At 42.9% G+C, this 16,628-nt stretch overlaps 1 long non-coding RNA gene across 3 annotated transcripts in view; it reads right to left on the bottom strand.

Moving 5' to 3' along the window:
• The window catches only part of LOC128324073 (uncharacterized), a 41,537-nt gene that overhangs the window by 12,018 nt on the left and 12,891 nt on the right, over nt 1-16,628 (bottom strand). Inside the window, exons 1-3 of one of the 3 annotated variants that reach the window (XR_008306623.1) lie at nt 10,343-10,411; nt 6,586-6,674; nt 3,875-4,026 (exon numbers count right to left, since the gene is read on the bottom strand). This is a non-coding gene — a long non-coding RNA (uncharacterized LOC128324073). Of the gene's footprint in view, nt 1-3,874; nt 4,027-6,585; nt 6,675-10,342; nt 10,412-16,628 lie in introns of those variants that run through there. The other 2 variants (XR_008306624.1, XR_008306625.1) reach the window with 2 other exon arrangements.

Raw genomic sequence — 16,628 nt, 5'->3', positions numbered from 1 at the left:
CATGTGTTCAGTCATGATTTCCTTAGGAGAAGGGAGGACTAGAAAAGGAATACACAATAAAATATTGTTGGTTAGGGGTGTAGGAGCTGGCTCAACTTGAACCATGGTTTGAATCAAACTGGCCCAGTTCAGCCAGTCCTAGGTCAAATTGGCCCACCCGCCCCCCTCAATAGGCAGTGCCAGTCCAGGTTCAAACTGGACTGGCCTCAGACCTAAAAACCAGTCCGCAGGCTGGTTCAGGGATATTTATAGAGAGGAATACGTAATTGAGGATTTGCCTTTACAAGTAAAGGGGGCATTCCCTAATCCCGAATCCTAAAGGCTGTGGTGGAGGCAAGTGAAAGGGCCCTTATTACCTTCTACTTTGGGGCAGCACTATAACAGCATAAGCACATAAGAACAGCCCTTCTGGATCAGGCACAAGTCCAGCATCCTGTTTCACACAGTGGCCCACCAGATGCCTCTGCGGAGCCCACAGACAAGAGATGTGCATGCCCTCTCTCCTGCTGTTGTTCCCCTGCAACTGGTATTGAGAGGCATCGTGCCTCTGAGGCTGGAGGTGGCCCACAGCCACCAGAGTAGTAGCCATTGATAGACCTGCCCACCATGAATCCTCCTTTAAAGCCATCCAAGCTGGTGGCCATCACCACATCCCATGGCAAAGAATTCCATAGATTAGTTATGCACTGTGTGAAAAAGTACTTCCTCTTGTCAGTCCTAAATTTCCCAAACTTCAGTTTCATGGGGTGACCCCTGGTTCAAGTGTTGGGAGAGAGGGAGAAAAATTTCTCTCTGTCCACCCTCTCTACAACATGCATAACTGTATACACTTTGATCATGTCTCCCCTTAGTCGCCTCTTTTCCAAGGTAAAGAGCCCCAGATACTGTAGCCTAGCCTCATAAGGAAGGTGCTCCAGGGCCTTGCTCATTTTGGTTGCCCTCTTCTGCACCTTTTCCAGTTCTAAAATATCCTTCTTAACATACGGTGACCAAAGCTGTACACAGTACTCCAGATGCGGCCGCACCATAGATTTGTATAAGGACCAGTGGCAGTGGAGAGCCTCCAAAGACATCAGAGGCAGTGGGGGACGGTGATGGGTCTCCTCCAAGCCCCCCTCTGGCCACCTGAATGACAACCTGGGCTGACTATGGCTTGGTTCAGGCCTCCATTTATGCATGGAAGCCATGTTCATGAAAGTTCTAAGCCATTTTCAAAGCTACCTCCACTCATGTACGTTTACAGAAAATCACCTCCATGCATTAGGGTTGTGCACAGAACCAGTTCGATGTGCCGGCATTCGAGCCAGTTCAGAAATGCAAATGATTATCACCATGCCATTTGCATGGTGATACTGAATGGGACTGCAAGGAGGAACACTGCAGCCCGTGCCGACACTTTTGGTGGAAGCTATGGGGCAGGGATGGTCAGGAAGGAGGCACCCTCCCTACCCTTACAATAACCCCTGCCCTCCCAGGAATGCACAGAACCTGTTCCATGCACATCCCTACCACACATGTGCAGAAGGCCAAACTAGGCCACAGCCAGCCTGGGCTGTCATTCAGGAGGCCAGCATGGGGCTTGGAGGAGCCACCACCACCACCACCACCCTGCTTCCAATGCTTTCGGAGACTCTCCTCCACTGCTGCCTCAGAATAGCAGGTAATAAGGGCCCTTTCACTTGCTGCCACCTCCCAACGGCCTTTAGGATTAGGGAATGCCCTCTTTACTTGTAAAGGGGAATCCTCAAAGATGCCTCTTTACAAATATCCCCGAACCAGTTCAGCCCAATTCAATGGCCAAACCGAACTGAACCCAGTTTGGTCGACTCCGAAGCCAGACCAAGCTGGGTTGGTTTGAATCCAGTCCAGATTTGAACTGAGCAGGCCAAATGGCCATCACCCTACTAAGCATCCCTACTGTTGGTCTTTGTCAACTCTGTGGAAAAGATCAACTATTCCAAATGCTTTAAAAACTTAAATATGAGCCTCCAAATAATTCATAGAAACTAAACAAAATTAATGGTATCCATGGCAATTGTCAATTTTAAAAAACGCGCTGTGTGCAAATTCATTGACCCACCCAAACCAAATCATGTAACTGTCTCATTTTAATTATATTTTCAAATATTGTTAATTTATAATTGGAATTTATTTGCTCCCTACCTGTAGGCTCAGGGGAGAGCCTGTTTACAGTTCCCCTCTCAGTTGACTTGCAAACTGATACTTTCCAATGAAGGAAATAATTTAATAGGAGCTAGGGTTTGCCAAGGCCAAACAACACATAGCACAGGAGACCTGGATCTATGATTTCTTTGTGGCACCTATGATTTCTTTGTGGCGCTCAAGGCAAATCTGGGGGACAATTTAGATCTGGGAAATGGCCCAGGTTGAGAGAATTCAACAACCTCTGCCAGTGCCCCTGCTTTGCAGTCCCCTGCACCTGCACATAAAAAACAACAATCCTGCATCTTTTTTTTGGTCCATGTTAGAACTGCTCTTAGTCCTTGGGCTTGAATCTGGACCTTGTGAAGAGAGGGCCTTTGGGGATGTGCTGACTTGGCCATAGAGCAGCCATGTCCAACTTCAACTCCTCTAGGAATAAGCAAAAGGACTTTCAAGCAAGATGCTCTGGTCTTCAGGTAAGCTTGAGCCTCATTACCTCTCTTTTTAGAAATTATGCATTTCTGGCTCTTTCCCATTTTTCCTAGATAAAAGCTTTTAGAAATGAAAACAATTTTTTCGATCAAATGTCCCCCCCCCAGCTTTTCCCTCTCCTTTTTGCCCTTCCCAGTGTAAGCAAATTCACAAGCACACACAAACATTCTATCCTGCATCTAGTTCTGTCTTCTCATCCAAATCCAAATCCCACAGCTTTCCACAAGCCTGTCTCTTCCCTATGGATTTTACATTTAGGATGGGCAATTACAGCTTCTTCCTTAGCTAGCATCATCATCCCCTAAAAACTGTGCATGGTGAACAAAAGAAATGTTTTAAAATATTAGCCACACACTACAATAGACCATAGACCAATAGGTACCCGTGTATATTATCTGCCTGCAGGACCCCCCTAGGGCACAAGCAAAATTTGGGGCATCAGATGACACCCCATAGGAGAATGCAGAGTCAGTGAAATCCCAGCCACATTATTGTTTTCTCTTTGCTAAAAACAAATATCAACTGGCAATGAGGAAGCATATGTGAGTATAACCCATCAAGGTGCTAAGGCAAAGGAATCTACAATGACTTCCATATCAGAACATGCTTAATATTCATGAAATGACATCTCTTAGCATTACCGATAATGGATTGACCACATAGCTTGGTGTGTTCACACCACACACAGTACTAATTGTATTCATGGAGTAAAACGCACCTGGGTTTTCTTTGGCCAATGGACTGAGAAAAAGAACCCTGACTTATGCAGTTACTCAGTTAAATAATAATTTGATGGTTAACTCATTATGTAACGCCTTCTATAAAAACGCTACAGTACATGTATTCCGGGATTGTAGAGTTCCAGCAGAATTCTCTGTGATTTGTTTATGATGTAGTGATGATTGACTCTGTCAGTTACTAATAAATGGTAAATAAAAAAAAGTAACCTGTGATATTAAAGTACTACATTAGCTACATCGCGATTAAATTACAGTAACATCACCAGCTATAAACCTTTATAGAATCTTCTCAACCGTGCAGTAATTCTCCTAACTATACGATTATGTAGAGCACAAATATTTCTTTGTAAGTCCAAAGCAATACATCAGGGGAGCATTTACTGCTAAAGCTAGATTGAGAGTAAATGCATCTTGGGTTGCTATGAATAAAAGCTCTAGCTTCTCATTACTTTATGACAAGACACAGAAATTCACTTTACTTTTCATTTAAGCTTTTCTGCTCCAGTTTATAGATGTATGCCTTCACGCTTTTATTCTCTTCTCGCTTCAGCCGTACGTAATAAATGATTATAAATTTTCACATTTGACCACCTCTCTGCTAGTCTCATGCTTAATGCACAAAGTTAGGAAGCTGCAGGTAAAAATTTCACAAACACTTTTATTTATGATGTTGTCCTTGGTAACGGAAATTTCAATGTACTGAAATGAAAAGTATGATTAAAAGGATACGACGACCTGACAAGGATAGTAGAGGGCAGCCTTCTATTTCCTACAGAAAATATATAATACTTTTTTGACATCAATTTCATAGAGAATAGACATGGGCTATTCATGGAAAAGGGGGGGGAAAGACACAAACATGTTTCTAACTTCAGCACTCTTGTCCCTTAAATGAAACTTCTGCCAAAACCATCGTGACTGAATTAATGAGCTTCTGATCTGGAAAGTATTCAGCTGGAATCATAACTAATTTTCAATGAGTGTAAAAGGCAAAAAAAAAATAAGATAAATACAGAAAAGTTACTTTGGCTTTAAAATCAGTGTCTTAGAATTGTAAAAGGATTAGGTATTTTGTACTGCACTTAGTTGGTTTGTGGAGCTTAATAAATAATAATAAGTGATGAGTGCATAATTCCCCCTAGATATTTTTTTCCTGCTTACCATTGAATTCAATTTTCTCGCCCATTTGTCAATGATATTTTAAAAAATATTCCAACATGATTCCAGATTTATATCTTAAGTGTAATCCAAAACATATTTACTCAGAAGTAGTCCCATTGAGGTAAATGGACTTACTCCAAAGTGTGAAAAGGATTGCAACCTTATAACCCCCTCCCCTCCTGCCATGTTCTGGCCATAACAAGCCTCTATGGCAGCTTACAATCAATTCCATAAAATCCAAATAGACAAAAAACACATACCTATGAAACTGTCAAAAAGCAGAATAAATTACCAGAATAAAACATTAAATAAAACAAGATCAGCCTGTTTGTGACTCGCATAATGAATTGTGTATTCCTCGTGAAACATCAACATCAGTGTTAAAATTACATACAGTATTTCTAATCAAACGTTTTTGTTGTCCAGCATTTCTATCATATTCCTATCATGACAAGAGGGTGAGTTTGGATTTGCATGTGTATTTAACATGCCAAAATCTGCATGGTGCCCCACACGATATTTATGGATGCAAATACAAAGAAATAACCTCTGGTAATTCCAATAACATACATATGGATACTGTGCCACTGAACAGCAGCCTCCCCTTTTATGTGGTATTTACATGGTATTGTCTATGAATTCTCTGACATTGATTAGTTCATTTCCGTTGCTCATGGGGCTAAACAATGTGTAATCAGCTTCTGTGAAGGAAGGGCAAGTTGTCAGTTTGGCTGGAATTAAAAACCCTTATGGAGGCAGGCTATCTGAAGGGCAATTCCAAGAAGTAATGTCCCAAGACATCTGAGGCAGGATGCCAAATGCTGCCCCCATCACATGTGCGCCCTCCAGCTTTCTCTCTCTCTCTCTTTTTTTCTTTGTGGCAGCAGGAATAGCCACATGACTTGGTGGGTGAACACGCATACACCTCTTCTCTGCCAGCACTTGCTGAAGAGTGATGGTGATGGACAACAAAGGGAGGCAGGTGAGAAGATGGAGTGCATCTTGCCACCCTGCTAGTGCCCCAATAATCTCTGTTTGAGGCAATCACCACACTTCGCCTCATAGACAGGCTGCCCCTGATTCCAAAGGAAGCAGAATCAGGCATGTTGCTACTTTTTAATTACTATATTCACGAACAAATTTTAAAGTTGATTACCATATTTTATGGACTATAAGACTCACTTTTTTCCTCGAAAAATAGCCGCCAAAATTCAGGTGCGTCTTATATGTTTTAACAGTTTAATATGTTAAAACTCTGAAAAACTGGATTAAAATTAAGGTGCATCTTATAGTCCGTAGCGTCTTATAGTCCGTAAAATACGGTATATATACCCAGAGGGGAACAGAATTTCCCCTACTTTGAAGTCATTTAAAACAAAATTTAAATATCATAGATAGTATCTGAAACATCCAAAATACTTATTTATTTTGTTTTGCAAATTTGTGGACCACCCCAAATGTCCATCTCTGGGCAGAATCATCATTTTTAATTGATGGTTTAATTTTCAGTTAACAGAATCATCATTATTGGACACCCTTTTCTGCCCTTAGTGCAATTATATTAGCCCAGTGTACAATCTTGGAGACAGCTGACTATTATTTGTAAACTACACTCAGTGTTCATTTGCATTCATTGGCTTTTCTTTTTATGTTATTTTAATCAGAACAAAAGCAAAATACATGGAATCACCTTATCTATTTATTTAGATACTTCTCCTGATTTTCAACTGAATTTCCCAAAGCAGGATTAGAGATGTTGCATGAGCAAGAATTGACCATGGTTTCTTGTGATGTCTAAACTGTCTAAATCTCTAGTGATTCCCAAGTTACATTTCTCCTGCTGGGACCTCTTAATATTTCTGTTAACCTTATGCAGAACTGTTTCTCAATCTATTACATTCAGTCGTTATTCCTGCCTATAATGGTTTCCCTATACATAACATTATTTTCACACACACACACACACTTATAAACCCAGATACTATTTAGAAACAAAAGGCCATTATGTCACACAAATAACTATACTTACATGTCAGCCTACTGAAGTTCAATGCAGAATACAGGCTATGGCATTTTGAGCGGTGATGTGATACAGAAGACTGACTATTTTCAGTTGGACTGTGCATAAAGGAAGTGCATCAAATCAATCAAGACGTTGATTCCATTAGTTTTTCACTATTATTGTGAAAAGATATTCCTTTACCATGTAGTGTGCGTATGTGTGTACACACACACACACACACACACACACACACACACACAGAAAGCAAGTATTGTACAAGTTAGATCATGAGAACTGCCTTGGGTTGCAATGATTTGGGATTTTCTTTACACTGGATACTCTTTTTAAAAATATTAGGCATAGAGGTAGCAAGATTGGAGTGTAGTAAGGTTGGAGTGTAACCTGGGACAAAAAGTGAAGGGAGAGCAAAGGAAGAGCAAAGAGCAAGCTGTCACCCAGCTAGTGGACCCACCTAACTCAAAGGCCCAAGGATATTTGTTCCTCCTTGCTCAATTATAGCTTTTGATTGATTGATTGATTGATTGATTGATTGCCGTCAAGTCAGTGCCTATTCTTAGCGACCACACAGATTCTCTCCAGGATGATCTGTCTTCAACTTGGCCTTTAAGGTCTCTCAGTGGTACATTCATTGCTGTTGTAATCGAGTCCATCCACCTTGCTGCTGGCCGTCCTCTTCTTCTCTTTCCTTCAACTTTCCCCAGCATTATGGACTTCTCAAGGGAGCTGGGTTTTCACATAATGTGTCTGAAGTATGATAGTTTGATCCTGGTCATTTATGCCTGAATGAAAATTCTGGATTGATTAGTTCCATGATCCATTTGTTTGTTTTCCTGGCTGTCCATAGTATCCTCAAAAGCCCTCTCCAGCACCAGAGTTCAAAAGCGTCAATACTTTTTCTATCTTGCTTCTTCCAAGTCCAGCTTTCGCATCGAGTATCACGGGGAAAACCATTGTGCAAATGAGTCTAATCTTCGTAGGTATAGACATGTCACGGCATCAAAATATCCTTTCCAAAGCCTTCATTGCAACCCTACCAAGCAAGGTGTAGGGAGACTCCCAGCGGCCCGGGTCAAAGTTGTTTTAGGGGCTCCCCATGTACCCCAGTGCCAAAGCCATGCCCCCTACCAGCCCCGCCAGCATGCTTCTCCCTCTACTTACCTGTGGTGGTCGGCAGGTGGGCTGGTGGGCTTCTCAGCACACCGGCTTCTGCCTGGTGCGCTGGCTTCTCCCCGACCGGCACGCAGGCCTCCCCATTCCATGGCCAGCACGCTGGCTTCTCTCACACCTGAGCGCAGGCCTCCCCCTTAAGTAGGGAGAGTGTTGCGTGGGAATGGGGAGGCCCGCATGCCAGCCAGGGATTCAGGAGAAGCCCACCTGCTGCCACCACCCATTACCAACAACAGGGAAATGGTGGCGGGCAGCACAGTGGTGCATGGGACAGGGCGGCAGGGCCCTTGTGGGCCCCTTAACCCTCCAGGCCAAGGGACATTTGCACCCCTCTCGTCCAATGGACGCTACACCCATTCTACCAAGTGCTAGTCTGGTAGCTGAATCACTCTTGATTATTTATAGTGTACATAGAGCTCACTCATCCTTGTTTATTTTTTAAAACTTGATACAGGGGTGGGGCTAAGTCTTAAGTACCCTCTTTATTTAGGGCTGCAGGGGCATAACTATAATAGGGCAAGTGGAGACAGTTGTCTGGGGGCCCACTGCCTTGGGGGCCCCCCAGATGCAAATCACATGACTGGCTCCCCCAGCCGTGCACTCACCTGGGCTTCCTTCAGTTGTATTCATCCTCCGAAACTGATGTGAGTGCTAAGACCCGGAGCTACCAGAACAGCATGTCTTTCTCTAGTACCATTAAATGACTTGCATCATCCACAAAAAAATTTTTACTTCATTGAGGGGTGGGACCCATTTTAAAATCTTGTCTCTGGACCCACTCCAACCTTGCTATGCCCCTGTAGGGCTGGTTCACATGATCCATGCATCCCTGTCCAAATTGATGGCCTTCCCCCAGGGGTGATATCCCTGCAGCACGCACACTCGTGTAGAGCAACTTAGGAATCCCCCCCACAAAAAAAAACCCTGACTGGAAATGCACCAAACCCACATGAAGCCCACATCATCAAGCAGACTTTAGATCTGAGGTTACTGATACGGGCTTGATGGAGGCTTCATGTAGGTTTGGAATGCTGCCTATCAGGTTTTGGGGAAACTTCCTGAGTTCTCATGATTGCTCTATGGGAGCACATGTGCTTCAGGGATCTCTAAATTCCCACAGAGCCCATATTAAATCAATGTGGGTCCTCATTGTAACTTACTTACTTGTCTTAACTATCTATATTTTGTATATTTTAATATGGGCTTTGTTGTCAGTTAATGATACATTTTTGTTAGATATGTCATACTTTCTGGCCAATAAAATGGTCAAGGTATGTTTCATAGTTTCTTGTTTTTAGCTTTTAGGGTTTGTTTGGTTTTTTTTAAACTATTCTTAGTTTTTAGTTTTCTTTATATAACTTTTAATTTGAAACATTAAAAATTGGTAACTGTTAAATGTGGTTTTCGCCTGGTCTTTTAACTGTTTACATTTTTAACTGTGCTATACTATATCTATTTTATAGACGTTGTAAGCCACCCCAAACAGTAGTGTGCTGGAAAGGTGGGATATGAATCTTTTAAATAAAAATAAATTGAATTAAATTAAATGAGTTAGACATGAATGAGTTATTGATCTTCAAACACTTCTCTAAAAAAATGACACCAACTTTGATCAGTTTGTGCCATTTTTCACCTCTGTGTCTCTGTTTTCATGGAATTCTCCTAAGGAAAGAGGTCCTGGGAAGGGACAGTCAGCTCTGAGGCAAGGAAGCTGAAGGAAAGTTCAGTGTAGGGAATGGACTGAGAAAGGAATCAAAAGGAATGATTGGCCTGAGGAAAAAGGCAAACATGACGCAAAAGTGAGGTAAGAAAACCCTAATTAGAGAGGGGCCTGTGAAGAAACATAAGATAAATAGGGGCTGCATGCTGTGGATACAGGAGGAAGAGACAGAAAGAAGGACATAGGAACATAGGAAGCTACTATATACTGAGTCAGACCATAGGTCCATCTAGCTCAGTATTGTCTTCACAGACTGGCAGAGGCTTCTCCAAGGTTGCAGACAGGAATCTCTCTCAGCCCTATCCTGGAGAAGCCAGGGAGGGAAATTGAAACCTTCTGCTCTTCCCAGAGCAGCTCCATCTCATGTAGGGAATATCTTACAGTGCTCACACTTCTAGTCTCCCTTTCTAAATAGGGTGGAACCTACTTAGCTAAGGGAATAGGTCATGCTTGCTACCACAAGATCAGCTCTCCTCTGGGCAAGGAGGAGTGGTGGGGGAAAGAGCTAGAGAGGCGAATAAAGAGACATAAGCCCTGTGCAGATGGCCAAACTGAGTACAAATGTGTTTGTGTGGAGGAGGGATCGGAATTGTGCCTAATGGTCCTACCCTTCCCCCAGGGGTGACTCTAGAGCAGGGATTCTCAACGTTGGGTCCCCAGATGTTATTGGACTTCAACTCTCATAATCCCCAACCAAAGGTCACTGGGGCTAGGGATTATGGGAGTTGAAGTCCAATAACATCTGGGGACCCAACGTTGAGAATCCCTGCTCTAGAGGAACTAGTTTGGGTGGCAAAGAATGTTATTAGGGGAGTGAGGATTTTGCTATACATTAAATACTTATAGAAGTAAGGTAATTAATGCTAGTTTATTTACCTTATTAATAAAGCTGAATACACCTGTTGTTGTGACAACAAGCAAAGCTGTCTACAATAGGGATGTGCATGGAACGACATTGTGTTCCATTCAGAGCTTGGAATGGAATGCAAATGCCAGTTGTTCTGACAGAACAAGCTCAGAAGTTTTGAGTGTTCTGAGCGCCATTTTGGAGGTGTGTTTTTCCCTTACTGACTAATTTTGGCACTGGCTTCCTATTGGCTTGTGATCTCCTTGCTTCTTGTTTGGCTTATTATCATGCAAATCAAGGTTGGCACTGGAAGTCAGTGCCAAAAGCAGTCAGCAAAGGGAAAACAGGCCTCCAAAATGGTACTCAGACCACTCGAAACATTCTGACTAGCAACAGGGTTGTTACATTCTGAATTCGAAACAGGCCCTTTATTTGAAGGGTGTTCTGTTTCAAGCTCTAAACACTCGCAATGGGCCATTTCGAGTCAGAATGTTTCAAGCTCGAAACGTTCTGCACATCCGTAGTTTACAACTTCTTTAAATCAAGAGACAAAGTTGTTGTTCTTCTCAATACCCATGATAGTCAAATCTCTTAACCAATCATTTGTCATGCTGTTCAGAAAACGAGTCAGGTTCCTCTTGGAAAACACTGTATTTTAAGGCCAAACCTTTCAGTCTGCTTTCCAGACTAGTTTTCTCTTCCTGTCCAAAACCATGTGGCAGGAAAGGCTAGGATGGGAAGGGAGTTCAGTACCAGGCCAGCTGAAATCTGCAGGGGAGAAGACCCTGTACCACATTGCCCACAGTCTCTCCAGCACAGTTGCTTGTCAGGAAGGAAGCTAAGGGATTGGCCTGGCCTCAGGGGAGCTGGAGGAGTTTCCTGCCTATCTGGCTGAACTGGCATCTGCTGCTTGTTGAGGGGTAGAGGAGTGAGTGAATGAGAGTTCTTTAAACAACAGAAGCCTTTTAAAATAATTAATTCAAGCTATAGGACCATAACATATTCAGACTGTATTGTCTGACACTTTGCAGTAAAGTTTGAGTTTGGTAGATGGGGAACAAAATAGAGAGTGGGAGATATTGCTGGATAAGTGCCCACTATCCCTTGGGCACCATCCCTGCACCTTTACTCCTTGTTCCGTCTAGGGGCCTACATGCATAGGTCATTGTTTATCAATGCATGGAGATCAGGACCAGCAGGTGCAATCATGATCCCCTCCACCCCACAAACATACATTTGTATCTAGTTTGATGCTCTGCATAGAATCATCAACGCTAGGGTATTCTTTATTCTTTTAAAAAAAAGAATAAAGAATAAAAAGAATAAAAAAGTTTAAAGAAAAATTCTTTAGCTAGGGTAGCTAAAGTAAGTGGTTGTTGGTAGGACTGAAGTCTAGATCCCGCTAGATCAGGGCTGCTCAAGCTTTGGCCCTCCAGCTGTTTTTTGATTACAAGTCCCATAATCCCTAATCACATTCGCCAGTAGTCAGGGATTATGGGAGTTGCAAGCAAACATCTACAGGAGGGCCAAAGTTGAGTAGCCCTGTGCTAGGGAAATTCTGCCAGTGTTTGGCATTGTGGAATCAGCACTGGGGGAAACAGTTAACCACACCCTCACACACACACCCCATGGTGACTAGCTCAGACCCAAATCAGTGCTTCCCATGACTTCTTTTAGCAAAAGCAAAAATATTGGTGTCACATAAAGGCCACATTTGCACGTTACACAGAACCACAAGACCAAAGGACATGCAGTTCCACACACCCCTCTCCCCTGCCCCCACTCTCCTGTCTGCATTCGGACATGTTGGAAAGCATCCTCTCTGAAGTCAGCAAGTCTGCAGAGAAGTGGGGGAGATGGCTGTGTGGGCTTGGAGGACAGGATTGCTTGAAAGAGAACCTGCATAGCCAATCTGAGGAGAGAGGGAAGAGCTTCCTCCCTCAACTCCAATCCAGCTGAATGCAGCCTCCAATGCTGCATTCAGAATGCAGGGAGGCTACATGAACCTTCAGTATGGAGTCATTACAAACTGAGGGTTTAAACTGGAGTATCCTCAGTGCAACCTCTGGCCATGCTACCACCGGGACCAGAGTTGTATGCATTCAGATGTAACAGTAAGGAAACCGTGGGTCCCTGCAACTCCAGTCTCCCGTTAAGTGTGATTGCAGCCATAATTTAGAGTTCCCTATTAGGGATGAGTCCGAATTGTTTCAGCACCAATTTGAAGAGGCGCTGAAACGATTCAGCTCCCTGGTGCCAAAACGTTTTGGCACGGGGTGAGGGGTTCCCTTAAGAGGAGGCGGGCAGGTCCTACCTGTCCATCCCCCAGGCCTCTGCCACCCCACACCGCACCACAGTGGCACTATTCACCCAAAATACCTCCTTGAAAGCGGCAGCTTGTGCCACTTTCCGCTTTAAAACACCGCACCGTGGCAACAGGAAGCTGCCCCCAGCATCCCTTGCATGGCATCAGGACATAAATGGCGTTGGTGCATGCTCTGGCGCTATTTGAGGGCCAGCATGCTGTTGCTGGCCCTGTAAATGGCATTGATGTGTGCGCCAACACCATTTATGTGCGAACACCGCACAAGGGATGCTGGGGGAAGCATCCCATTGCCACAACGTGGCATTTTAAAAGGGGAAGGGGCACCAGCTGCCGCTTTCACAGAGGTATTTCAAGTGAATAGTGCCACTGTGGTGCAGCGCGGGGCAGTGGAGGCCTGGAGGATAGGCAGGTAAGACCTGCCTGCCTCCTCTTAAGAAAACCCCTCACTGCCCTCGGGAGGCACCGAAGCAATTCATTGCACAACCCTATTTCCTATGTAATGCATTTGTTGGGGGGTTAGTCATGGGTAACTGGGGTTGCTTTTCTAGGTCATTGTTTTCCTTAACACATTAAGGCTAGTGCTAAGAGAAGCCCAGAGTCAAATTCAGGCCTCATTTCTAGGGCAAACTGAAAAACTGCCTTAGGGAAGCAGAGCCATGATGCAGAAAACTGGAGTCACTCTCCCTCTACATCTCTGTGTGGTAAAGCTCTGTTTGCCAAATAATTACCATTCCAAATGGCCTTATCCCACACAGGAAGTACTACTCAGAATGCATTGGGCCTGGGACCTCCTGGGAGCTGGAGTAGAGAACAGGGATGTAGCTATAACTGAGCGAATGGGTTCAAAGACCCGGGCCCCCAGATCCTGATAGCTCCTCAGCTCCACCCCTCCCTATTTTCTTCATTATCTCCATCACTCTGAGAGGCTACTGGGGAGAGGGATGAACACGGGCCCCCTCTCCGCTAGCTATGCTCCTGGTGAAGAAGTATTCTTCTGAGGATGTATAGAGCATTCAGCTGGTATTAGTGGGCTGAACTTCCCACTTAGGAGGTAAGTGAGCCCCAACATCCCTCAGTTAAATGCTGTGGACAATCTGTAACCCACTGACATCACTGACCATTCATTTTAATGGTTCTGGATTATACCTTTTTTTCCCCCCAGAAACTGCATCACTTTTACTATATCAGAGGAATGCTTCTATTGCAGAATGCAAGAGGTGCCATAAGAAATCTTGCTGAATGTTTCTGCTGTTGTTGAATAATGAGAATAAGCAGGAGTGGGACTTGCTATACAATGTATGACCCTAGTTATTACCTTGTTAGGGAAATATTTCACTGATCTAAATAATTTGCAGTATGCACTTGTACTCCATGAGTATTAAAACCTTCACAAGGGGGAAGCTGCAAATACTTTGTGACAGATTCTATTTGTTGGTTGGCAACTTGCGAAACCCTGAAAACATATTATGTCTCATGTCAGCCATAAAAATAACACCACAAATTACAACCTAAACAAAATTATGTAGCAATTATCATTTGGGGGTCCATTTTAATCCATTTCAGATTTACTGTTAAACTTGGAACTTTTTTTTTTTTTTTTTACACCTAAAGATCTGATATCAGGTCAGGCAATTATAAGCTACTGTGGTCCTTTAAATTGCTTTCTTCGCAATCACTGCTATTATAATATCAGCAATCTACATTGCTAGGCATTCTGTGTAGTGTCCCAACCCAGAAGTGTGTTGCTTTCTAAATAAATTTGATTTTTGCAGTTCAAAATATGACAAGAATGGTTTTAAAAGCCAGCATGTGGTATCAATTATGGAAATGCAGTGAGCACACAGGTTAAAAGTGCAACACCAGAGCTTGCCCTCTTTTTTAACTTCCTAATGTCTCTGACCCCTTTGTACAAAAGTACTTTAATCAACATTATATATATTATATTTTAGTCTCACCATTTAGCAGGCTGTAACAAATGTTTGTCCGTTAATTACAGACATCAAGTTGATATGCTGCAGGACCAAGGGCCATTTAAGCTTGCAATTATAGCTGAGAGAGTTTGGAGAAGCCCACATAGGATACTAGAACCTGGAGTTTTCCCCCTGTTAAAAATGTTTTAACATTTGCAAGCAAACATTTCTTTTTCTTAATTTTTAAAAAGAGATTATTTCATGCATTTGGATTTTCACTGAAGGTGGAATTGGGCTTCATGTGCATTTTTGTTTTAATTCCCGTCTTTTAAATCCCTGCCACAAGGTATATTTCCAGAGCAGCCAATAACAAGATTGTCCCAAACATGCAACTGCATTAGATAAATTTGGGACTCAATTTCATTTTAAGGCCCTAATACAATGTAGGAACGATGGCCTGAATCTGGCTACCAATAACTGGTATGAGACATGGGTCAATGCACATAAGTGCTCTATTTGTAACCATAAACACAAGGTAATGTATAGGATGCTAAACCACTGCTTTACATTCCCTTCACCTTATGAGGAAATTGATGGTCCATGTTCATTCAAGGAGGATGGGAAGAGAGTGGTCATTTAGAAACTTGATGCTTTGTCTGGCAACAAACACTTTTAAAGCTTCCTTTATTTTAAGTTCTTTTGAAACTATGGTTAAGTTTCGCTGCTATCACTGTCTTGGACTACAGCATAGCAAGCAAACTCTCCTCCACTCGAATATTTGTATGTTCAACAAAAATTGCCTGAACAGGTTTTGTGTGTTGTGAGATTACTTTTGCATGTGTGGCTCAGAAGATGGCATGATTTCAGAAGTGACTTGCTGCTCACAGAACCAGAGCAAAGTCTGAGGGCACAATGAATAACTCTTTCTCACACCCAACTCACATTTTTGAAGTGTGTTGTTGCTGTAAGAAAACACTTTGGCTTGCATCCAAAGAACTACAAGCACAGGAAACTCATAGAATGTGCCTCTGAAGTTCCCTCCTCTTTCTGCAGCCTTCCATACCTTCCATACATAGTACTCCTTCTGCAGGATCAAACATCAAGCGAGAATTTTAAAGAGGCAAGGGGCCACTGTGTGGAAGAAGTGAGGAAGGTAACCTTTCATGAGCTTTTTTTGCACTCACAGTTATTTGTACACATCTCTGCCATTTACAGATAATTTGTCTGAGAATGGGAGAAGAGCCAGTGTGGTGTAATGGTTAGAGTGCTGGACTAGGACTGGGGAGACCTGAGTTCAAATCCCCATTCAGCCATGATACTAGCTGGGTGACTCTGGGCCAGTCACTTCTCTCTCAGTCTAACCTATTTCACAGGGTTGTTGTAAGGAGAAACTTAAGTATGTAGTACACTGCTCTGGGCTCCTTGGAAGAAGAGCGGGATATAAAATGTGAAAGTCTCAAAGGTAGACAAAAAACATGAAGGTTTATCAATGTCTCCTTATATTTGTTCTTTGCTTGCCTTACTCTCAGCTTACAACCTAACTCTGGCAAAACAAAAGTAAGTTGACAATAAGGTAAGCAAAGAGTAAATTTGTGCATCCTATTGATAAAAACATAAACAGGAGCTGAAAATGCCATTAAATATCCCCAAAGCTGGAAGCCAATCAGGGAGGGAATAGGACCAATAGACTACAATGATGCCAAAGAATAAGTGGAAGGAGACAGGAAGACAACTCAGTTTTTTGCATCAGTCTTCACCGTGGTTGCTAAAGAGATATCCACACTGGAACCACAGGTTTGCTTCACAGTTTTAGTGCATCTAAAAAACTAAGTCAAATAGAGGTGACAAGGGATGAAATTGTAGGACTAATCAACAAACCAAAAATTAACAAGTCTCCAAGGTTGAACAACATGCACCTTAAAGAATTATTACAGAACTCAAATGTTGGACTGGAATATAACCTATGTAAATACTGGTGGCCCTCGCAGGGATTCAATTCCGTGGATAACAAAACCATGACTAAAGAGAACTTAACCCTATGAGGATTGGGAGATTAGGTTACTAGGCACACTGAAGTGT

This window comes from Hemicordylus capensis, chromosome 4 (genome assembly GCF_027244095.1).
Source record: "Hemicordylus capensis ecotype Gifberg chromosome 4, rHemCap1.1.pri, whole genome shotgun sequence".
In the NCBI taxonomy this organism is placed as follows: Eukaryota; Metazoa; Chordata; class Lepidosauria; order Squamata; family Cordylidae; genus Hemicordylus; species Hemicordylus capensis.
This window is presented reverse-complemented; position numbering and strand designations above follow the sequence as displayed.